The sequence below is a fragment of the Gossypium hirsutum genome, chromosome A13, assembly GCF_007990345.1.
Source record: "Gossypium hirsutum isolate 1008001.06 chromosome A13, Gossypium_hirsutum_v2.1, whole genome shotgun sequence".
NCBI lineage: Eukaryota > Viridiplantae > Streptophyta > Magnoliopsida > Malvales > Malvaceae > Gossypium > Gossypium hirsutum.
In genome coordinates this window covers 63,083,443-63,092,653 of record NC_053436.1, presented here as the reverse complement: position 1 = coordinate 63,092,653, position 9,211 = coordinate 63,083,443, and positions in this window count along the sequence as shown.

Here is a 9,211-nt window from a genome sequence, read left to right as displayed (position 1 = left end):
TACACAGCCTAGCCCAACAACCTCCACCTGTCCGTGTGGTTTACCCGTGTGGGGCCCATAAGCCAGTGGGGTTTCGGCCTAACGTGGCCCAAAACGGCCTAAGCCCATGAAAACGCTCATGGTGGCCACTACGATCAAACGCCCACGTTTTATGCGTTTGGATTACCACATGAGCGAGCGCATGCTTGTGTAGCGTCAATAGTCATATTTTTCGGCTTTTGCCAATTTACGATTTACGACAATGGCAGTGTGGTTACACACCAATTTGCGAAAGTGTGACAAATCCACGAGCACTCCAACCTATCACAATTCGAAACTTCAGTTAATTCTTTATCAAGCTAATTGAAAAGAACCTAGCCAACACTTGTTCGAGAGATTACCTATTGCTCGCCTTGATCAATCACACTAAACCGTTGCAAGAGATCGCTGAAAATCTTTAAAGCCTACCTGCATTCCATTTGAGCCTTATCAACCATTAACCAAATGAATAGTTAAAACAAGATGAGTAGTCCCTTACCGAAAACAAAAAGTCAAGACTAAAGGAAAGGAATAATCGGCTTACATCCGCTCAAGAGCCGAATGTATAGAGGCAAAACTGGACAATTGCACTCCTATCATAAAACGGCACTATAGGAAAAGTTAGGTGCAAGACAAATATGGCAAGAAAGGATAAAGAAAAGAACCGTGCTCCAAGCCAAAAACCAGACTTATCAAATCATAAAATCATTCTCTTGTATTTACCCCCAAAGTCGACAGAGAGCAAAAGGGGAAGAGATCGGCACAAAGAAGGTAGAAGGAGTAGTGGTATTCGATCAAGAAGGGACTAATTGAAAGAGAAGGAGAGGAGATGTAATCGATCAAAGAGGAAGTCGATTGATAGCAAGGGAAAAGAAAGAGAGAATCAATCAACAAGCAAGGTTAGAAATCAAAAGAGTTTGTGAGAGGGAGGACAAGGGATATTCGGCCAAAGGGAAGAAACCGATTGGGAAAGGGAGTGAAGGAAAAGAAAATCGGTGGCTAGAGGACTGAAGAGAAGAGCAAGAATCAAAAGAAACCCAAACCAAAAGGTACTTGAAAAATCAATAGCACTACACGGCTTCAGAAACACAGAGTGAAAGGGACCAAAAATTTGACAAAACCCGAAATAGAGAGAAGCTACCTTACTCAAGGCCGAATTCCTAAGTGATCAAAGTCCCTACTCGGCTACAACTCCTCCACTTTGAAATACCACATAATTCTCCTAAAACCACTCCACCATTATCTCCTCAACCACCAAATTCAAACTCTATTCAACCAAGCAAAGTTTCAGTCAACTTAGGACACTTTCATGGCACTTGCTGCAAAATAAAATACACCTTGTGCGTAACAGAGCTCGAACTCAAGACCTTTAACAGTAGTGACATGCCACTTACCCCTAGACCAGCAGGCCATTTCTGTCATGTTTTATCCACATTTATTTAAGAAGCCTGCTGACTAGAGACAGGGTTAATTCAAGTAAAGACAAAATTTTGTGCAAGCCAAGGCTTGAACTCAAGACTTCTCAAACTCTTCCCAGGACACTTAACCACTAAAGCAGACACAGAATTGTGTAACACCACATACAAAAATAAATACTTAGATTTTCGGGCATTGCAATTCTACCCCTAAAAGAAAATTTCGGCCTCAAAATTTACCTGATCAAAATAGGTGAGCATATTGTTGTCGCATTGCCGCCTCGGGTTCCTACGTGGCCTCCTCTAAGCTATAGTTACGCCAAAGTACCTTAACTAGTGGGATAGACTTCTTCCTTAGCACTTTTACATCATGCTCCAGAATCTGAACTGGCTCCTCCTCGAAAGTTAGATCTAGCCTAACCTCAATCTCATCAGTCGATATAATATGTACAGGATCAGTAGTGCCTCAACATAGAGACGTGAAACACATCATGAATTCAGTTCAACTCTGAAGGTAACTCAAGTTGATAGGCAACGGGTCCCACACGTTTCAGTATGCGGTAAGGCCCAATAATCCTAGGGCTTAGCTTGCCCTTCTGTCCAAACCTCAGTACCTTCTTCCATGGTGAGACCTTGAGAAAAATGAAGTCCCCTACAGTAAAATCAATCTCCTTACGCTTAAAATCTGCATACGACTTCTATCTATCAGATACCGCCTTCAGTCGATCCCGAATCAGTCTAACTTTATCCTCGGTATCAGAAACAAATGCAGGACCTAGAACACACCGCTCACCCAACTCAGTCCAACAAGAAGGAGTATGGCACCTACGACTATATAATGCCTCGTAAGGTGCCATCTGTATGCTAGACTGGTAGCTATTGTTATATGCAAACTCTGTTAGCAGCAAGTAGTCCTCCGAACTACCTCAGAAATCTATTACAGAACTCCTTAACATGTCCTCCAATATCTAAATCACCCTCCCTAACTGACCATCTGTCTGAGGATGGAACGCAGTGCTGAATTCTAACCTTGTACCCAATACTTCATGTAGCTTCTTCCAAAATCGAGACGTGAAGCTAGAATCCTTATTAGTTATTATAGAAACCAGTACCCTATGTAATCTCACTATGCCAGCCACATAAAATTTAGCCAGTTTCTGCAACGAGCAATCAGTACGAACTGGTATGAAATGGGCAGATTTGGTCAATCAGTCCACGATGACCTATACCGAATCCTTTTTAGGAGGCGCTAGAGGCAGTGCACTAACGAAGTCCATAGTTACTCTCTCACATTTCCAAAGCGAAATCCTAACTGGCTGAAGCAACCCTGAAGGCAACTGATGTTCAGCCTTATCCTGCTGGCAAGTAAGGTATTTACTCACAAAGTTAGTAACTTCACGCTTAAGACCTGATCACCAATATAACTCCCGAAGATCTTTGAACATCTTATTCCCACTAGGATGCAGAGCATAAGGACTACAATGCATGTAACGCCCCTAATCCGAATCTGTCACCGGAATAGAGTTACGGAGCATTACCGGAGTTACGGATTCATTTATTAGATATTTCATTAATCCGATATCTTTTCTTTTCCACGTTCAAGTCTCGTACTCGAGTCATACAGATCTTTATAAAGAAATTTGATCGTCATTTTCATTTATTTCATGTTCTAATACATTCAATTGATGCTCTAAACAAAATTACCATTTTACCCCTAAACTTTTTAATTAATGACGATTTCATCTTTAGGCTAAAAAAATAAAATTCTTGCAATTTAATCCTTATTTCCAACCGTTATTCTCAAATAAATTGATAACAACCCATGAATTCTATAAAATATTAGAATTTTCCATAATTTCAACAATTATCAATTTAATCCTTAAAACATGTTTTTCCCCGATCTTGAGCTAAATTAATAATTTCATTCAATTTTGAAATTTTAAATAATAAATTAATCCATTTCATGCAAATTGGTCATTTCTAACATTTTTACAAAATTACCCATAAAGTTTTACTTTTATTCAATTTAGCCCCTGAGCCTAAAACATGCAAATTAGTCATGCTAGCTGAATATTCATACATATTTTCCTCCTCCTCCCCTCCATTCCACATCCTTAATTTATATAACATGCAACAAGTAACATTATCAATAATTTCACTATTTACTTATATGTATATTTAAAACTATCCTTTTGCATCATAGTCAATAAATTATTTATATCTTAAGCTACAGAACTTGAAATTAAGATCCACTAATTTTCCTGAAACTTTACTTACATATCTTATTACCATAAAATTTTTAGAATTTTTGGTTTAGCCAATAAGTACAGTTTATTCTTTAAAGTTACCCCTGTTCTGCTGTCTGACAGTTCCGACCCTTCTTCACTTAGAATTAATTATCTCATTGTACGAGATTTTGATGATGTTCCTGCTTATTTGTTTTGAAAATAGATTCTTTAAGGATTTTAAACATATAAATATAGCCACTTAATTATTTTTCTCCATTTTTTTATGATTTTCCAAAGTCAGAATAGGGGAACCCGAAATCATTCTAACATTGTCTCGTAAAACTTATTATATCTCATGATTTACAATTCCATTGCTTACACCGTTTCTTCTATAAGAAACTAGACTCAATAAGCTTTAATTTCATATATATTCATCCTCTCATTCAATTTCTACAATTTTTTGTGATTTTTCAAAGTTAGACTATTGCTGCTGTCCAAAACTATTTTAGTGCAAAATGTTGATTTTCATTTTGCCCCAAATTTCATAGTTCATACAATTCAGTCCTTACTTAATTAACCCCTCAATTAAGCTAATTTTCTCAATTAATACTTTTCCTAGACATTATAAGTTATTTCATAGCTATTGAAATTCAGAATTTCCACATAAAACTCTAACTTCAAACTCTTTTATAATTTAGGCCCCAAACATTCACTTTCTATTCAATTCTTTCAATAAAATCAGCATATAAAAAATTTAAAGCTCTAATTCCATGTCAAATCATCATATAATTCCAACACATATTCATAGAAACTTTCAATTTCTTTCATAAAATCAAGAACTAATGAATTCAACAAGTGGACCTAGTTGTAAAAGTCACAAAAACACAAAAAATTCAAGAAATAATCAAGAATTGAACTTACTTGCAGTAAAAATATGAAAAACCAGCTTAAGGGAACTCTTCCATGGTGTTTTTACTGATGAGAATGCAGAAAAACAAAGAGAAATCTAGATAATTCCACCTTAGTCCCAGCTTTATTAAGTAAATTTTGCAATTTTCCAATTTTGCCCTTAATTCCCCTTATTTTCTTGCTGATTTCATGCCCTTGCCGTCCAGCCCAAATAGACCTTGGGTCTATTTGCCTTTTAAACCCTCTTTCTTTTCTCATTTAAGTTATTGAATAATTTTCCACAATTTTGCATTTGGTACAATTTAGTCCTTTTTGTTCAATTAGCTATTAGTACTTTAAAATTTATTGACGAAACTTTACTACTAACTTATTAACACTCCATAAATATTTATAAAAATATTTATGCCTCTATTTAAAATTCTCGAGGTCTCGATACCTCATTTTTTATTCTAATTATTTTAATATATATTTTTTAGTACATTATTCACTATTTTAAAATTTTTCCTAACTTCACATTTAACTTATACTCACTAGATTAATAATATTTCCTACTCATTTGTCGAATTTAGTGATCTCGAATCACTGTTCCAACACCACTGAAAATTAGGCTGTTACAACTCTCCTCCCCTTTAGGGATTTTCGTCCCCGAAAATCTTACCAGAAGAAGTTGCTTTCAACACTCATAAAACACCTTTACTAACTTCTCAGAATCACAATTTGATTTAACCTCAAATATCTTTTTCCATTCACCTTTGAACTCTAAAACCCAATGTTGGAACATACTATCAAAATTCTAAATTACCCTCTCAGGGACACATATACTCAGCTGATCTGTCAAATGAAAACTTTGTACCTACTGAAATGATCATACAGATCTTTCTTTGTCAAATGAACAACCATAAACTAAATAACATTTTCCTTTCCGATGTTAATGACAATCCCAATTCAAAATCTATAGTCATTCTATCTCATAACACACTAGTATTATCATTAACTGCAATAATCCTAAATGTTCTTAATGTTCGGCTTACTCGCTAACAAATAGACATCTGAACATGAACTCAAAAATATTATGTAACGCTCGTGCAATCACTAGTACATCTAACTCACAAGAAGATAATAAAGAAAGCCAGAAGAAAAACACTGCTTACCAACTCTAGACTTCTGTAATAACAGAGATAATATTTTTCCCTCATGTATAAAACAAAATCATAATCAGTAGAAACATAAGAATAGTCTCACATAAATTTTTACCATTAACTTCATTTCCAACATGTTAAAATAGAATTCCGAAAAGATGAAGAAATGACGATCATAAACCGACCAGACCAATAGGGCTTTCATCTAACATCATAATTAACTAGCATTCTCAAAACATCAGAACTCCACCAGAGACTGAACAACCACACACATATCTCTGAGGATAAAAGAATATATAGAATACCCAAAAAAGATGATCATATTCATTTCAACTGTAACTATCACACACAGACATCTTTACTACTCAATTACCATTTTTCTAACTAATTCTGTCATCATGAACCCCGCATCATTCCATTCATTAACGACAACCAATCCGGGAAAAATTTTAGCAAACATATACTTTAGACATCATACTGAATAAGTCGACCAGCCGAGGTTAACTTTTTCTTTAACCGTGACATTACGTAATCTGAATGATCTTTAGAATAATATGATATCTTTTTTCAAAATTGTATTCACTTGTCAAACTATTTTCAACTCCGTATGCATTATTAATTATTCCATTACTGTACTCTTTAGTTTCACATTTGTGAACTTATTCAACATTATTTTTTTATTTTTTTGTAAATTTTCATTATAAAATACTACATTGGTAAGAGGGTGAGGTCGTAAAGCCTATAACTGAGCTCTCATAAATACACATGTATAACTTAGTGTTTATCATCAACATTATATCATCACAATTACATAATTCACTTCAAACAAATTAACATACATAACTATGTTACACGAACTTTTCAATTATCCATTTCAAACTAGTGTACTTCAACATACATTCCATGAATTTTGAGTAAATTTACTCATAGCATTTACTTAACCAAACAAGTCAGACACATAATATCATATGAATGCCACACAAACATATATAAGCTTATCACAATATAAACTTTCATTTCATTCACGTTTCATCATTTCTCAACTTTTGATTATCTCATTTCGTACATTGTCACATACATATTATGAACTTCTATTCATACATTTCAAAGTTCTTTCTCATCATAAACACATTTTAAATATCTCAATATCACCAACTCATACTTCTCTTACCATATACATAATTTAACATTTAACATTTAATAATAAATAATTTGAATTATAGTAATACAACCGTACGTTGAGTATGTTTATACTCAGTGGTATTACCATGATTCAAATTATAAAAACTATAATAAATAATAGACATCAAACATGTAACAATATAAGTCATGTGTTAATTATGCTTTAATTTCATATCTCGACAATAATCTTTCATCAAATAGCATCATAAATCATCTATATTATCCTTAATCAATTCATGAACCTTTGGTTCAAGCTTTCAATCTCATATCTCAATTTCAATTCACATTTCCATTCTTAATTCCACTTTTTTTTTCATACTTTCAATAGTTCAACCGATCAAATTCATTTGATTTTCTCATTTTATTTATTCAACTAATTTCAATATCAATAATTTGATATTTTAGCAAATTCATGAACCTTTCCAAATCTCACATTTCATTTCAATTGAGAATTCAACTCATAATTTCTTTCTCATATTTTTTTTAATAGTACGAGCAATCAAATTTATTTAATTTTCTCATTTCAATTTTTCACCCTATTAACAATCCGGACTTTGACGGATACACGAATTCTAACCCAAACACACCAGTACGGCACATAGTGCCTCATCAGCCGAAGCTGGAATAGTAACAGTAACAGTAGCAGTATGGTACACAGAGTACCTCATTGGAACAAATCCAGAACAGTAACAGTAACAGTACGGTAACAATATCCGACACACAAAGTACCGAATTGGTAACGGTAACAGTAATAATATTCGACACACAAAGTGTCGAATCGATAACGGTAACAGTAACAATATTCGACACACAAAGTACCGAATCGGTAACGGTAACAGTAACAATATTCGACACACAAAGTGTCGAATCAGTAACGGTAACAGTAACAATATTTGACACATAAAGTATCGAATCGGTAACAGTAGCAGTAGCGGTAACAGTAACCAGCACATAAGTGCCTAAAATATGGCACATAAAGTGCCTGATCGGTAAAGCCAATAAATCTCGTACCCTTCCAATCCTATGGCATACCAATTATATCCAACTAGCCCGACAAGTTAATAGGGAATTTAATTCTTATTTCAATTTTACTTAATATTCATATTTACCCCTATTAACAAGACTTGGACTTTGGCGGATATGCGGATTCCAACCAAACACACCAGTATGGCACTCAGTGCCTGAACACTTCCAAATCCTATGGCATGCCAACTATATCTGACTTAGTCCGACTAGTTAATAGGGTATTCAAATCAATTTTCCATTTCAAATTCGCTTCCAATTTAATCACAATTTCCCAATACACATTTCAATTAATCATAATTCCATTCCATTCAATTCAATTCAATTCAAATTCACTTTTCCACTTTCTAATCAATATACAATTCAATACCAATACATATTTCAGATATTCACATATAATCATACTTCGATTCAATTCCAACCACTTTTCAATCAATACACAATTCACATATTTACACATATTCATAATTTAATTTATTTTTATTCAATTCATATTATTATTTTTATTGTCCAATCAAATTTAAAATCACTAATTTCTTTTCAATCAATATACATTTCAAATAATCACATTCAATTCAATTTGATTCAATTCCAATCATTTTTCCAATCAATTTCAATTTCAATTTGATAACAATCCACTTTAAAATTCACTTTCCAACAACATACCATCAAATATTTATCTCAATTTCATTCAATTCAATATTGATACTTACCTTAAAATTTTTACTTACTATACACATAAATTTAAATATAACATTTATTCATACCTTTATGAGTTCGAACTCATCATAATCATCTTTTACTCATATACCTGAGTATTGCTTTCAACATTATCAGAATTAGCTCGGTTGGGAAAGAAGTAAAACAAATCTCATCAGAGTCAGAAGATATGACAATATCACAGGTTATGTCATGTATTTATAGACTTCACATGAGCTATATTCGGTCCGAGAACTGACTAAACCTTAGCTCTGATACCACTAAATGTAACGCCCCTAACCCAAATCTGTCACCAAAATAGAGTATGGAGCATTACCGAAGTTACCGATTCATTTATCAGATATTTCATTAATCCGATATCTTTTCTTTTCCACATTCCAGTCTCGTATTCGAGTCATCCAAATCTTTATAGAGAAATTTGATCGTCGTTTTCATTTATTTCATGTTCTAATACATTCAATCGATGCTCTAAACAAAATTACCATTTTACCCCTAAACTTTTTAATTAATGACAATTTCATCCTTAGGCTAAAAAAATAAAATTCTTGCAATTTAATCCTTATTTCCAGCCGTTATT